Below are 17381 nucleotides of genomic sequence, written 5' to 3' on the forward strand. Positions count from 1 at the left end.
GCGAAGGGAGGTACACACCACTTCATGAGCGGAAACAGTCTAGAGACAGGGAGAACAATCGTGTCGAGGACACACTCCAAATCATTCTCCAAAAGATCACCAAAAAAGATCAAATGTTGGAAGAGATTAAGGAGAATATTGAAGTGTTGAATCAGATGATTGACTCTCATTCTAGATCAATACAGCTTATCAGAACAATCATGATTTATGTAGTGCCTCCTCTTCACTCAAATGAACTATCGGGGTTACCTAGTAACATTAGGACCAACCCCACCAATGGAGAGTGAGTAAGGACTTGCATCATGTCACGACGTAAACTGAGGCGCTTCTTGGGAGGCAACTCAAGGTTTTAAATGCTTTAGTTTGCTTTTATAAATAATGGTGTGTTAGTGGTGCAGGTTTAAATGCTGAAAGTGTTTGGAAAATGCATATTGGCGAGTAAAATGGTTGGTCGGTGAATCGCTGAAGAGGTCACCATGCCCGATGAAGATTGCCATTTGGACCTCACTTTGACTAAATGTCCTATAAAACTCAGCAAGCCAAGTGACCACTCGGCGTGTCGCTGATTGGATAGGCGAGTGTGACTAACGTCGCCTAATGGGCGCGAACTGGATGAATTATAATGGCCAAAGGTCTCAGAATTTGAACTTCTTCATTTTCCCTCGCTTTTAAACTTCACAAACTCACACCAAGGTAGTATTTTCAATATTTTTATATTCCATTAGTATTTTAGTTGTTGATTAGTGCTCGGAACTAGGATTTCTTTGCCGCCTAGCTTTTCAATCGCATTTTAATCGACATTTAAGGTTAGTTTCCGAATCCCGAGTTTATATTTGAAAATTTAGTACTCATTTGAAATGATTGTATAGTATTGTTGTGTGCTGGGACTCTCTGATAGAATTAGAATGCGTAAATGTCTATTTGAATTTGCTAATCTTGCCTTTATTATTTTAATCGTCAAATACCCGTAATTTTTGTGCTTTTAAATGAATGAATTTGCAATGAGTTCTGCTTGCGTATCATTTATATTGATTGGGAGAAGTTTCAGTAATCCATGTTTATGCTAAATGACGAAAAATTCTCAATGATATGTGTGACAACAATCTTAGGAGGAAATATCGTCAAATGGCTAAATTTGGCAAAATTGGGTAAAATCTGAGTACCCCAGTGTGATGGGTAGTACGGGTCTTGTCTGAATTTCATTTATGCATGCTTTGATTTTGTTATCAAGGGTTGTGGGGTTGAATTCGAGAAGGTGAATTAAAAATGGGCACGTTGAGTCGTTCGACGAGCTGAGTCGAACTCGCCGAACCACTCGGTGGTTCGCCTAATGACCCCATCTCGCTTTTAAATTAATACTTTATGTGTTGTTTGAGTCTGTAACTTTCGACGAGAAGCCTTTGGTCGCCGAAAGCACTCGGTGACTCACCGAAAGCACTCAGCGACTCGCCGAAAATACTCTTAATCACTCTTTGTATGCTCTCCTGAACCTCTGTTGCACTGTAATTTTTGGCGGACAACCCCATGATCATCGACAGTAGTCGGCGGTTCACCGAAAAGGCCTTCCCATCGCCGACTTGCTATAATTTTTAAGCCAATCCCTTCGGCAAGCCCGACTTAGCTCGCCAAAAAGGTTTGGCAGCTCGACGAATGAATCGACGAGCCTGTCTACAATTGATTTTTTATGTTTATGTTTGATTTTTCTCCTAATTATTTCCAATCTCTTGCAGATATGGTACGTATGATTCTAACCACGCAACCTCAGAAGAAAGCACAGGGAGGGTTAAATCCTCCAAAGAGGAGAGGAGAAGAACTCCCACCGAGAGATAAAGGCAAAAGAAAGAAGCATAAAGCTAGAAAAGGAGTAGCTATTGAAACTAGGTTAATTTTTTAGAACCAGAAGATGAGCAGCCTTTGATAAACCGAAGGGATGAACTCCGGGCCAGGTCTTAGTCCACATCCACCAATCTTTCCTCAGCTGCCACTCCTCCGGCAACAAACTCTGTGCCAGAGCAGACACCTCCAGTGGCCCCTGCACTCCGTATCGCTCCTCCTCCTAGACTACTGAACAGACTGAAAGGTGAGGGGGTACAAACCATCCTGGAGGAAAAGCTATTATCTAAGGAGGACCTGGGAAGCAAGTATCCCGATGTGATTGACACCTTCCCATACCATGAGTTTGACCAGTTCACAAGGCCCCAAGGCCCTTACATTTCTTCTTGGGTTTGGGAATTTTACACAGCTTATGGGGAGTTAGTGCCCAAGAACAAGAAGAAGGCATGTGAGTTTAGACCGATAAAGTCGGTCATGGTCAGAGGTAAGGAAGTTAAGTGCCACAGCGAGTATATTAACATTGTATTGGGTAGACCGCTGCACTCTGCACTTCCCTACGAAGGGTTGCCTATTGTTCAATCCCTAGATGACCAGTAGGGTTGGCTGGATCCTCTGATTTCTGACACCACCCCGAGGTGGATAGATGCAGGGGCACCAATTGAGAAGAGGGACTTGAACATCGCTACCAGGTTCTGGTTTGGTTTCATCAGCAGCACCATCATGCCATCCCAGAATGAGTCCATTTTGCGCCATCCTAAGGCAGCTTGCATTGGTTCTATCATGTCCAGGAGGCGCATCGATCTGGGGCTGCTGATTTCACAAGAGATCACCATGAGGGCCAAGCAGAAGCTAACTTCTCTGCCATTCCCATTCTTGATCACAGAGTTGTGCCAGTGTGCTGGAGTACCTCGGGACACTACTAGGGATATTGAGGTCACCTCATCTTCCTTCACTGAAATCTGGCGTATTGAGGTCGAGTTCACACGAGAGGAGGTTGACAGGAGGAGAACAGCTCTGGCAGATATTTCCCCGAAAGTTGATGTTGACTCGTTACCAGCAGAGGCACATTCGCCTACTCCGGCCTCTGAGCCTTCAGATACATCCGCTCCTTCCTCTTCTTCTTAGGTCCCAAGTGTTTCTTCCTCCTCCCAGCTTGCCAGGATTACTCAGGCCATAATCCTGAAGATGGGACAGCTGGCCTATTCAACGGATGTGAGAGTGACTCGGTTGGAGAGATCCATTCCAGGATGATCAAGAGTGTTATCTTGGCTGCACTGACCCCCCTTAGGGCCTCTGTTGATGATATGGCTACTAGAGTCACTGCTTGTGAAAGCAGACAGGGGGAGACATCTGAGGTTTCGGCTTTGAAAGCCAAAGTGGAAAATTTGAGGAAGGACATAGACTATTTGAAGTCTATCGACTTCACCTCATTGATGCGGGGTGCAGATGACGAGGATGCTCATGAGACCTTAGGGATTCCTCTAGCTACCAACGGAGATGTACAGAGGGGTGGCACAGCATATGAGGAGTCGGATGCAGAGACCGACAAAGAGCTAATAGCAGTACATGAGGAGGAGATGATGGAAAGTCGAGAGCAGAGCATATTTAGAGATTTGTCAAATCTTATGGGGACGATTGTGTAGCCGGTGATCTAGACATCGCTAACTGAGACGTCCATAGCAGCCCCTAGTGGATCTGGCACTGCTATTCCCTCTGAGGTGACTCCGGACGCTGATGCCCAAGTTCATACTGCTACACCAGGCACTGAGGCCCCGACAGATGGAGAGACTGCTTAAATAGGACTTTTCTTTACCTCCCTCTTTCTCTTACTTACTTTTACTTTTGGATACATTTATTCATATTTGAGGAAAAATGATTTATGTTTGTGGTGGGGTGAGGCCCACCTTTGTGCATATTTATTCTGATTATATATTTTGGATTGTGAGCTATAATTGTGTTATTACACTGCTTTGCATGGATGTTTGAGCTTGTGGCTCCTTTTATTTTAAATTGCAAAATGATTTTGACCCGTCCAAAATTTTTTGTCACCTCTCGTGTATTGAATGTGGCTGTTCTTTTGCAAAATTTAAGTCTCGGTTCCAATTAATATCGATGGCTTGAATGTGCTCTCAATCGAACGAACATGAATGCGCGGCTACGATGAGGCCAAATGAAGTTGCACAGACAATATGTGAACTCTTTGCATCTCGTTATGACTAGCCTAGTATCGAATTGAGTTTATTGTGATGATCATTACACACTAGCGAAAGTGTAGAGTCTTGTTAAACTGATAGTGTCAATGCCTAGTGTGATGAGCTTACCTATGAACTATGCATGATGGATCCTAGAATATTCCCCGTTGGTCCGGTCAACTAAGTGACGCTATCTCTTGATATGATCTTAGGCAACTTATAAGAGTGTGAGCCAATTTGACATATACCTCTTTTGTGACCTACCTTGTGAGTGTGTGAACCGCTTTTTAACACCCCTTGAGCCTTACCTTTCTTTGGAAGAAACTTGATGAAAGCTAGACCTCTCTTAATCCACTACCTATAATCCTCTTGATTTGTGGTTAATTGAATAGCCAACTTAGGCCAAAAGCCTAAGTTGGGGGTGTGGTGAAAAGAAAAGGGAAAGTCAAGAAGTGCTAGGAAAGTTTCCTCTTACCCATGGTTTTGAGAAAAAAAAATAGAACCCCTCCATATAAAAAAAAGAAAGAAAAAGAAAAACAATGAAAAAGAAAGTTGTGAAATAAAGTACAAAAGAATTGGGTTTCCAACAATCCATGGAAAGGGAATAATAGGATGACTTATGAGCACTAAAGAGAATGATGAAGGGAAAGGAAAGGAAGTGTTGTGAGCACCACATTTCATAAGGATGAAAGTCAGTGAGCCTAAACGACCATATCTTTGCACTCAGCCCCATTACAAGCCTTGAAAAGACCTTTTTGATCTTGAGTGAGCTGAAACAAATGTTGATTGGAAAATATGGGCAAACCTATGGGTGAAATTATGCATTGTGTTCTTCTTTGTGAGTATTGCATCTGATTCCAAAGCTTTAAACTATGAACCATTGTGTGAATATGGAAACATTCCTTGTGTGAGGGCATTTGAACACTTTGGTTGAACTTGAACTTGCATTTGAAGCAAGTATTGTGAGCATGAGATTTTTTGTTATTGGTGAGTCACAACTTGAATCTTTGAGTGTACATTTTATTTTTGCATAAGTAAATTGAGTCTTGTTGTGTGCATTCATGATTGAGTCTTGTGTAGCACTATTCGAAACACCTATTTTGAACGGCTGAACTTGAGTTTGCTTGATGACAGGCAAAAGTTTAAGTTGGGGGTGTTGCAGAGTTCACAAATTGGACTCATTTAGGGCTATACTTTGATAGAATTAGTGTCCTCAAATGCATATTTTATCTCAATATCTGATGAAAACCCCTAAGTTTCAGGTATTTGGAGTTTGAGGGAAAGCATGGACATTACTTAGCAAAAAATGAACAAAGGCAGCTGAAAGAACGAAGAAATGAAGATCTGAGAATCGCCGAACCCATTCAGCGAGTTGCCAAAATATTCCTCGCCTTTTGTTCCAGTGTGTTGAGCCCTAAAGGAAAGGATCAAATTGGCGGTGAAAACGAGCAGTCAGCGTATCGCCAAGCAGTTCCGCAAAGCTGTACTATGTCGCCCAATGATCCAAACACAACGGTGCTGAAGAATAGAGCAAGACGGTGATGAAACCTACCAAAGGGTGGATTGCCGAGTTGATCGATGATCTCGACTAATGACGCCGAATAATCCGCTGCAGCACAAATTTTTGAAAACTATAAATAGTCATTAAGAGTTGTAACTTAGTATCAGAGTAGAAATTATTATTATAAAATTTTATTATTAAGTTTTAATATCAGGTTTTAAATATAGAACTTTTAACATAGAATTTTGAGTTTGGAGAGGGTTTTGAAGAACTTGAAGGTTCAAAGGGTTTCAACTCCAAGATTTTGGGTTTGGGTCTGTTGGTTTCTTCACTATTTGCTTGTTTTGAGACTTAAATCTTCCTACCCATTTGAATACAAACTCATATTGGTATAAATTTCTATCTCTTTTACATGTCTAGCTAAAACCCCAATTCTTAGGGTGTGATTTTGTGAGTATGGGTTAGATTAATTGTTGGGTCATGGTTGTTGATAGTTTATTTGTTGTTTAGATGTGATTTCGTTTAGTAGTTGTGTTGGAACTTAATGAAATTTTAGTTGCAAATACGATTTCACCTTTGTATTTTCGGCTTGCTCGAGAGAGAGGTTGTAAAACAAAGACTACTAATTGATGGTCGGTGGGAGTGGGTCGACATGAGGTTTAGCTCGAGAGAGTGAACCCTAGTCCTTCTCCCACACACTCAGCTCGAGAGAGTTAGTGGGCTAAGGCGGAGGTTGTTCTTCATGCGTCAAGTGGGTGTCCTAGAGGAACCCATTTGATTCGGGGTAAGTTGCTTGAGAGAGAATTTACCCCCACTATAGTCTTGCCTAGTCAAAAATATTCAACGGATTTATTATCACAAGCATGTACCCAATAGTCTAGTCTAACCCGTCTCCTTGATTAGTACTCTTTGCACTTTTGCTTGTATGTTTGTGTGATGTATGTTAGTATTTGATTCATTGTAATGCATGTATGTATGTGAACGTTGCACTATTGATCACATCAAATGCGAATGAATATGAATGAATGTTTCTATGCCATGAATCAACACTTTATTGTATGACTATAAGAATGTACATTGTGATTGTGATTGTGGCTTGTTGAATGGATCGAGTGTTACGTTCCAACACACTAACGAGGATCGGATGTCACGTACCGACATATATATTGGAACGGGGTGTCACGTTCCGACACACTAATTGAAATCTAGTACCACGTTTCGGTACACTAACAGTTTGGGTGTGGGGTCCATAAGAATACCATTGACTTGTTATAAATGCATAATTACTTGATATTGAAAATGTGGAATGGTACATTGCTCCTGAACTGATATTGATATTGTATATGTTCGGTATATGTGTGTTTACTTATTGTGACTACTCATATATGTTGTGCTTACTGGAATAGCCGCATGATCCTACCAGTACACTGTGGTTATGGACTGATACTGCACTTACTATTTCTTTGTTGAGTACAGGGCATCTTCAGGCGGCTTATGACAGACCTCATCTAGGAGATCAGTGATCAATAGAATTTAAGGGTGAGTCAGTTCTTCCAGGCTGCCATGAGTTCTCTATGTTTTAGTCCACTCTCTTAGGACTCATACTTTCTAGTTAGATATTCATATATTTAATTGGGTTGTACCCATTCTATTTAATCCGCATTAGTTGGTTAATTATTTGAACCTTGGAGTTTATGGGAACTCTATTTGATTCTTGCATTTAAATCTGCATCTGTATCTTTAAATGTTTAATTATTGGGTTACCTAATTAGTATTAATGGTTCTTCCACCGGAGGGTTAGTGTGGGTGTCAATCACGACGGTCTGGGTCGTGACATACTCTCACATTGATCAGTGTGGATAGCCGTTGGAGGTACTTTGGCCATTGCTGCCAGCCAAGTCGATAACACAAATTTGTATGTATCGATATCCTCAATTGTGAGCAAAGTGCAGCCCAAAAGAATAGACTGTTCGTGCTGATTCACACGAACAAACGATGCAAAAGGCATGCGCCATTGATTCATCAAGTGGGTTGTATCGAAACAAACAACATCACTAAACTCCCGATACGTATACTTGCAATGTGTGTGAACCCACACTACATTGCGAAGTCTTGCAGCATTATCCATGTCGATTACATAAAAAAATTCATCGTCTTTCATTTGCATGGAAGAACTTTTTTATTGTTGCAGCATCGCAAGCCAATGTCCTCATCCTCCGTTGTTGAAGAATGTAATTTTGACTGTAGACACGTAATTTTTTACCGAACTTAAGGTCGTACACCATTTTTAGTACATAAATATTTCTTAGATAATTTTTCTTTTATCTTATTTTAGTAAGTTTATTTTAAAAGATTTAAAAATAACAAAAAAAGATATGTTTTATTTTTATTTTAGTTTAATAAATATGCTAGTATTTCTTATGTACAATTTATTATTAGCTATTCAATTTTATTCAATTTATTATATTATATTATATTATAAAAAAAGTAACCTAAAACTAACTTACACTACCCCACTTACCCACATCTCACCCCACTTCTCCCATTGCCCCCTCATACTACCCACACGTACACAATCAGAAAACATACTCCTACCCCTATATAAAGCAACACACAGCAAAAAGAAAAAAAAGGAGGAGAGAATCAGGAAAACAAAAAATAATACTAACAATCTACAACAATTTGTACAAGAGAAAAAGACACGGTGAAAAGAAAAAGAGTGAAAAATCAGCAAACATACACACAGACCCACGGAAAAAAAAACACTCACATTTTATTTATATTTTTCTTTCACTCACAAACAAAAGTTGAGGTCGAGGTTCACTTTTGTGGTTTCGAGTTCGTAGCTTCTTATTAGAATTGCTTCCTTTTCGTGAATTGAATTTTCGCAAGAGGTACCATTTAACTTTATTGTATAATTTGATTTTTATGATAATATAATACTTGATTTTAATGTTATAAAGTTGCTCAAATTTTATGCATGTTTAATCTCATTGCTTTTCATCTTGTACCCTATGCTATTATTAATTAAGAAATGTTCATCCTAGAAAAAATAAGAAATGAAGAGTTACACAATTTTTTTATTTTATTTTTATGTTTTTGTCATGACTTGTAAATATACTAAAAATATAAATGCATCTATGTCAAATTTTAATATAAAATAACTTTATATTTGTTTAAGATTTTAGACTTTTATCATGTAATTAGTCTTTCAAAATATAAATAGTAGAGATAGTTTAATCATTAATAATACACCTAAACTTTCTAGTAATAGGTAAAGTATTAAAATATATGATCCGTTGAAATAGTCGGTTTCAATTAAGAATGTGGTTACATATCTTTCTTGAGACATTTAAAAAAGAAACTCAAGGATGCGGTGACGCACCTTATCCAAAAAATATAATTAACTTTCATTAATTTAACATAAGACTTATAGATAAAATTATTAGGTGTGATGCGAAGAAAGACAATTATGCCTCTAAATGTCAAGATCAAGAATGCGGTTACGCATCTAGGTTGAGACCAAATAAAAGTTCAACAAAAAATATAAATGTGAACAAATCATGGCCTATAATGTATTCGAAAAATAATTTAAGTCAAGTATAAGTTGATAAAAGCGACCATGCTAGAACCATGGGATTCGAGGGATGCCTAATACCTTTCCCTAGGTCAACAGAATTCCTTACCCGAATTTCTAGTTCACAGACTAAAAAAATATAAAGTCATTTCCCTTTGATTGGGATTAAAAAGAAATGTGACTTGGAACACCAAAACTCAATTCCAAGTGGCGACTCAAAAATAAAATAATCCCTTTTGCAAATGTCACTTTAATTGGAAAAATAGGGGTGTGACATTGACAATCTTTCAGAGTGCATCCCATTCTATCAGGACCACCTACTTGGACTTCCAAAAGTCTAATGCTTTTGGCAGGTCTAATTCATGTGATGTCATGGGCTTCAAAACTTCTCTTTAATGTCCTACTTATCTGCCTGTGGCAACATAAAAAACGTGACAAAGATGGTTTCAATTCATGATTGTGCTCGAACGTAACTGTTGTAACCCGATATGACCCATCAGCCAACACAATGCAATTAATTCTACATTTACAATTAACCCTTTTACTTGAATTCCTAGCTGTTGTTTTTCTACTCTTATCACAAGTAAATGAGACATACCTAGCATATTCACAACCTTTCTTTTTTGAACTCTTTTTAACAACACCAAAATCAGTTAAACGACTATGTTCTTTATAAAACGCAAAAAGAGATTCAACACTACCAAAGACCATACCTGCAACAGGGCCTTCTATATATTGTTGGTCTGTAAAATTATTATCATTGATTGTATCTTCATCTTCATTTAATTCTTCGTCAACTTCATATTCCTCTCTGTCACTAACACTTATTGATTCCTCTTGCTCCGGTTGATTCATTGCTTCATAAACCAAGTAAAGAAGACCTTCATCATCACTGTGCAAATATGCTTCAGGCTCATCACCGTATGCTACCTCGGAATTTTGATCATGTTCATCATTTTGGGACAACAAACTATCATCCTTAACTAACCCCAATACATCATTCAACACTTGAGTTAATTGACTATTCTGACTATTCGGATCCATTTTGTTAAAATTATATACTTTCTATTTATAAATCGAACAACAAATGGATCAACAAAATAAAATCACAACTGATGGGTGAAGTGAAGGAGATAAAATGAGTAAAGTAAGGGAGAAAGTAAATAAAAAAGAAAAAGTCAAAGGTGGTTTTGTTTTTTTGGAGGGAAGTTTAGGTGGTTTTGGAGCCATAGGGTATTTCGGTCATTTACACCTGTCGTGCCAGGTCGTGCCATTTAGTTTTATCCTTTTTGAAATCTAGGATAACTTTGATTGGTTGTCATTTTCTTCTATATATCATACTTATTTGTTCACTTTTGAATTGATACACCTATTAAGAAAACAATGATTGACATAATAAGTTTACCATTTATCTCTATTAATTATGAAGTGGATGAATTAAAAATTTAAGATTTTCAAGAAGTTCTACATTTTTCAAAGAAATTAATTGAGGATATAATAGGTAAAAAAAATTGTCCTTTCTTGATTTGTCAAAATAGACAAGTAATTAGGAACAACTAAAAAAGTAAAACTGGATAAGTAATTAAAAACGGAGAAGGTATCTGACTTCGTTCCTATCAATGAGCTTTAAGGCTGATCACGGCATCAATTTCGAGGATGCTATAATAGCAATTGAATTATAATCAAAGTTCAAGGGGACATGGATATTATAATTAGCTAGTAGAATGTTCTTGATGCTATAACTTGTTAATGTATGTCATAAGAAATACTTTCTAGGTCATTTTAATTCGTTTTTCTTACTTTTCTTTTTAGTTCGTTTCAAAAGAAAGAAAAATTGTTTTGACAATTTTTTTATTTTTAACTTTTTACATGGCATTAATTTTTTTTAGCACATTCCACATATCATTAGTTTATGATTATAAGATTCAAAAGTCTATTTTTTCTTAAACTCTATGACAAGTAAAAATTAAATAATCAAAATGAAACTGAGAGAGTAATAAACAGGAACAACAATTCTTTAGAAACGGTTGTTAATAGGTATTATCTTTGAACGATTACTAACGCACTCTCAATCTCGCCACCAGAGATAGAGAGATGTGCCTGCATTATTTTTTCGAATCTCCATTGGACAAGAATAGCCTTATCAGGTATGACTCAAGGTTGTATGTAGTGTTATTATTCTCACAGAGTTGGATCTAATTAGACTTTGACTTACATGCATCTCGAATAAGTCCCATCAAATGTCAAAATGGGATTTTCACCCATACACATGAAATTTTACTTAATTCTTTGATGATCTACATTACTATTCTAAAACTACTAAATCCTCCTTACAAATCCTCAAAGGAATATAATAATAATAAGAGAAAATACATAAAAGAAAAAAAAAACTCCTGAACTTGGCACGAGAACTTACTTTAGTACTTAAACTATACGGGTGTTTATATACCTCCACCCCTTAAAATATTTGATGTGAATTATTTTCAACCCTCCGAACACCAACCTTGTGCGCGTGTTAATACAGCTTAGAACGGCGCGTTATTCATCTTTTAACTTTTTTTTAAAATCAAATTTGCCCCTCTAACAGTAATATCTGATCCATTACGTATTTGAAGATCAATTTTCACTTTTAAAGAACCCTAATTTCCTCTTCTCCCTCACCAACCCAATGATCCGAAAATGGTGACCTAATTTATTTATTTTTTTCTTGAATTTTCTCAAATCTTAGCTCTTCAAACCTAAAAGTTGAATCTTTGAAGGAATAATTGTTCTTCAAAATGTAAGATTCAAACTTATTCTTCTTCATCTATTATTTTGATTTTTGTTTCCTCCCTTTTCCTTATTATCTGTTTTATCCATATTCTCGTTCCTTCTTGCACAAAATTGAAGCACACAATGCGATCTATTAACTTGACAAACCTTTGTATGGAAGAAGATGATTATACTATAAAGAAAAATTGTTATTGTAATCATGGACTTGTGATGCATTTGAAAACATCTTGGACTTCAAATAACCCCAAAAGAAGATATTGGTCATGTCCTTATTATGGGGTAAAGATCATTTTCGTTTAATTTTTTTAGCCGATTAAGAATTTTGATTAACCACTAATTCCTTCATCCTTTTTCATTATTGAAGGTCCTAGATCTTGCCACTTTTGGTGTTGGAAGAATAAAGAAAATATTGATCCGAGGTCGAAATTTGTGATTTTAAACTACAGAATTTGGGTGATCTTGAGAATATAGTAGAATCCTCTCAAACATCAGCATTTGAATTGGTTGAGGTTACTGAAGAAGTTGACAAGCCTGAAGATTTCAAACAAGATGATGATTGCCTAGGTATGAAATTGAAAATGTTGCAAGAAGAAGTTGAGAAGATGAAAGGAATGCAGAATAATTGGAGAAGAACATGGCAGAATGTGCTTTTTTTGTTGTAGCTTGTTATTGTGTTGTGGTTATAGCTATAAGCTATTGGTTCCGGGTGATATATATGAAGAAAGGTTCAATGAAGTTACCTTAAGCTCTTGATGTAGTGAGATCAATGATGGTGTAGTGTAGCACTGTTTATGTTGTAATCAATTAGGTGCAAGACTCTTTTGTAATGAACTGTGTGTTCTTCTTAGTCTCTTAATGTAATTTGCTTGTTTGTGTATTTCATTTGTGTTTTATTTATAACTGCATTCACTAAATTGCAGTAACAATTGCATAATTTTACACATAAAAGTAATGCAAAACTGGTTGCATAATTGTTTCAAAAAGAGACAGCTAAAATATCAAACGAATGCAGTCACAGCTGCATAATTGTTTAAAAACAAACATAGATCAAATTAATGCAATCACAGCTGCATAATTGTTTAAAAAACAAACATAGATCAAACTAATGCAGTCACAACTGCAGCATAATTATTTCAAAAACAAACAGATCAAACTAATGCAGTCACAGCTGCATAATTGTTCCAAAAACAACTAAAATATCAAACTAAAGCAGTCACAATTGCATAATTGTTCCAAAAACAGCTAAAATATCAAACTAAAACAGTCAGAACTGCATAATTATTCCAAAAACAACTAAAATATCAAACTAAAGCAGTCTACATATCAAACTTCAGCAGCATTGTACCTTGTTCTCATTCTTTTATTTTCTCTCATCTCTTGAAGACCTTGTTGAGTTACAACAGCATTTCCTTTTCATTTTAAGCCTGATCTTGGTTTATGATGCCCAAGATTTTCAGTCATTATTAAAGAGTTCATAGGCATTCCAGGCAAGATTCACAAAAATATGTTGTCTTACATGCTTGATAAGTTAAAATTGTGTGTAAATAATTAAGACAACATAGATTGTGGATTGTAAAACCACTCTATGTATGTAGTATCCCATTCCAACCTTTCTTGGCCTCTTCCCTCCTCCAATAGCATCAGGAACATTAGTAGCAGTAGCAGCTACACCAGTTCCTCTTTCCCTTCCAGCTACACCAGTTCCTCATCCCCTTCCAGCTAAACCAGTTCCAGTTCCTTTTCCCCTTCCAGTGGCAACAGAACCATCAACAGCAACACCAATTCTTGTTCCATTAATAGTTGTAGTTCCTCTTCGCTTTCCAGTAGCACTAGCCTATAACATAAGTTGATCAACAAAAATATTAGACTGATTAAGATGTAAAATAACAACTAAATGAATTAATATAAACATTACATGTTTTTTAGAACCTCTTGGTCGACCTCTTCCTCTCTTTGTGTTTGATTGTGATTCAGTTGGTATTGTAAAAGAACCAACACTTGACCTTGTTGAACTAATCTCTCTTCCTCTCCCCATTCCTCTTCATATGCCTGCATTAGCTTGACTATTCAAATGACAGCCCCTCTTATTATGACCCTTTGCATGACAAAAACTGCAAGTCATCTCAACACCTCACTTGGACAATTTTCCTGTTTTGTTTTCATTCTGTTTTTTCTCCTACACTTTCTAGGCCTTCTTGGTAGTGTTCTTATAACATGTGGTATAACAGAAGGGTTGGTTGACTGTGGCCACATTTCCATGTTAGTAACTGGTTGAATGTAGTGACTATGGATCTTGAGATAAGTCTCCTTGCTATACCAATGTGCAACATAGTTAATGGGCTCCAATTTTCTAAAATGAAGTGCAGCTATAGCATGGCAACAAGGTATACCTTTTAGCATTCAAGATCTACAAGTACATATTTGATTGCCTAGATTCACAACAAATGTGTTACCCCCAGTTGTCTTTAACCTCAAAACCATATTCACTATTCCATTCAAAGTTACATTTCATTGGCTTTGTTGTGCTCTCTGTCAATACCTTTAGGGACATTGGAGATATGTTTGTTATTCAAGTATCACAGAACTCGCTCAATTGTCCTATTCTTCTCATCACTTTGATCCTTATTTCTTCAAGCATTGTGATGATAGTTTTGTGTCTTGGCCCCAAAATTCATTAATTAAAGCTTTCAACCATGTTGTTGTCAACATTATCACAACAACTAAAAAACTGAAAGTATAATTTAGACCACCTCTCTATATTGTACCACAGTAAGCCATCACATATTTTATCACCTAACTTCTCCATATGATTCAAATTTCTTCTCAATTCTTGTTCATATGTAGATTTGGCACATCTCCAAAAATGGTTTCTTTTTTCAATGTCTTTCCAATTCTTAGACCAGTTGGCTAGAACATGTCTTGCACACATTCTTTGTTCTGCATTTGGCAGAAGATCTTCAATAGCTTTGTCAATACCCTTTAACAATATTTAGAATAACATGAAATCTAACTTAATGAATAAATGAAAAAGGAAATAAATGAATAAATGAAAAAAAATACCTTCTGCATATTAGCAATGGTTGTCAATTATGTTCCATCTCCTAGCTCAAGATCATCTCTTATAAGCTTCATAAACCATTTCCAAGTGAATGTGCTTTCAACCTCAACAACTGCCCATGCTAGTGGTAGCATTTGATTGTTCCCATCCTTACAAACAGCCACAAGTAATTGACCTCTAGAAACACCTTTCAAGAAGCAACCATCAAATCCTATACATCTTCCAGCTCCAGCTTTGAATGCCTTCTTTAAAGCATCAAAGCATATGTAAAATGATTGAAACAATTTTCTGCCACCTTCAAAAGTTTTTTCACTAAGTCTCACCACACATGTGCTACCTGGATTAGTCCTTAAGAGCTCATCTCTATAATCCAAAGTTCTTTTAAACTCTCCACATGATCACCTATAATTTGTTGCAACACAATGTTTCTAGCTTTCCTTGCTACACTTCTCCCCACATACACCTCTAACTCTTTCTTCACAAAAATTTGAAACTAAAAAACTCTAATGTCAGGCTCAGAAATAATATGTCCTTGTACCTTTCTGATAAGTACTTTGAATTCACCAATTTATTTTTGGTTGTGCCATTACATTTATGTACTAGATTATAATTCTTCACCACAAAATCTTTTGTTCTTGAATCAATACTTCCAAACAATAACCATGGACAACTAGCTATACACTTTACCCTCACTCTAGTTGCTTCATTAACATATTTATCTAATTCAACATGTTCTTGAACTGCATATCTAGTAATAGCTTCTCTAAACTGCTTAACACTTTCAAAAGCAAGACCAGTCTCCCAAACTATTAACTGACAGCTAGGATCAAATACAACTTTCTTTTTATTTCTTTTTGCTCTTCTTGCTTTCCTTTGTCTTCTTATAGGTTGTTCAACCTCATCTTCCTCATTCACATCTTCATCAGTAGTTATTTCAAAACTAACAGCTTCATCTGAATCAAAGTAGGGCTCATCTCCAACTATCTTACCCTCTAAAGTAGTTTATTTCTTAGATAAATATTCATCATATCCCAAATCAACTCCTTTTTTTTCTAAATCAGCTCATTCAGATCTAAGGCCCTTGTCTTTTCTCTTTTTTATTTTAGCAACCCTTTTCTCTTTCCAAAGATTTATAACCTCCTCATGAACATCACTACCATACTCATATTCTCCTTCATCAGACAAATCTGCATTGTCTGAATCATCACTTGCTTCTGTTTCACTTTCCCAATCAGACCCAACTTTTGGAATATCAAATGCAGCAGCAGCAGAAGAAGTACCATCCACGTCTTCTCCAACACTAACAGAAGCCCTACCCAATTCCTCTCCAACACTAGCAGAAGCCCTACCCAACACTTCACCCAAATCTTCACCCACAATAGGTTCTTGGGGTTGTGCAACCTCTTCAAACCCTAAACCTTCACTACCCTCGAAAGTTTGATAGATTCCTTATCAAAAGTAGCATTAGATTCCCCACCCACATCATTTAAATATTCAATTTCGGGGGGGGGAGCCACAACAGCTTCTTGAACTAACTGAGTCACATAAAGTTCAACAATATCTCCATTTTTTAACTGAGGTACAATACCCATAATATCCCTATCACTTTTAACTTCAACAACATGTCGACATTTAGGTGGTTTAATATAAACAACACAAGCAGAACAGTTATAGCCAATTTCTTTAACTATGTCAACAATTTCAAAGTAGGAGAATTTATCAACATCTACACCAAAACAACCAGTGACAATACCCCCTTCATACTTAATACGAGGTTTTTGTTGTAGTTTTCCACCATGTTGAAACCTTAAGTTGACGTACACATCCATAGTCAAACTGAAAATATCAAAAGAAATTAAGCTTTACGAAAACCCTAAACTCAGTCAAATGCTACAATCATCTAAACGAAGATTACTAACCTGGTAACTTTGTTTCTTCATGCAAATCCTTTGTTTCTTCACGAAAATCCTAAACTCAGCAAATCCTTCACGCTAACGAAAGAAGAACCTTCAGATTAGGTCTTGTAGATTTGAGAAAATGAGAATCGGGCTTAGAGATTTAGAGATATTATTTAGAAATGGTTCAGGTTCTATTTTGGGAACGTAAGGGTTACATAAAACGGGTAAGATATTTTTTAAACACTTAGCGACGTGTAGTTGAAAATAATTCACATCAAATATGTTAAGAGGGGTATGTAAACACCCGTGTAGTTTAAGTACTAAAGTAAATTCTCGTGCCAAGTTCGAAAGGTTTTTATGTATTTTCCAATAAGATTTTATTAAAAGTGAGAACATGACCAACCAAAGATATATCCACACACTGTTAAACATACAGCTCACTGCCGCTCAATTATTTGTCCTGTAAACATAGAAACATTCGTAGTATTCTACATATCAAAACATTGGTACTTTTCACTGTTTTGTCCTAACTTGATATTTTCTATTATAA

General features: G+C 36.6%; 1 protein-coding gene and 1 pseudogene across 1 annotated transcript in view; both read right to left on the reverse strand.

Moving 5' to 3' along the window:
• The window catches only part of LOC125833069 (uncharacterized), a 1066246-nt gene that overhangs the window by 136827 nt on the left and 912038 nt on the right, over nucleotides 1-17381 (reverse strand). The gene's annotated exons all lie outside the window — the stretch shown is intronic.
• On the reverse strand, nucleotides 12923-13930 carry LOC125833071 (uncharacterized; annotated as a pseudogene).

This window comes from Solanum verrucosum, unplaced genomic scaffold, assembly GCF_900185275.1.
Source record: "Solanum verrucosum unplaced genomic scaffold, falcon-dt-bn FXZP01000041.1, whole genome shotgun sequence".
Taxonomy (NCBI): Eukaryota; Viridiplantae; Streptophyta; class Magnoliopsida; order Solanales; family Solanaceae; genus Solanum; species Solanum verrucosum.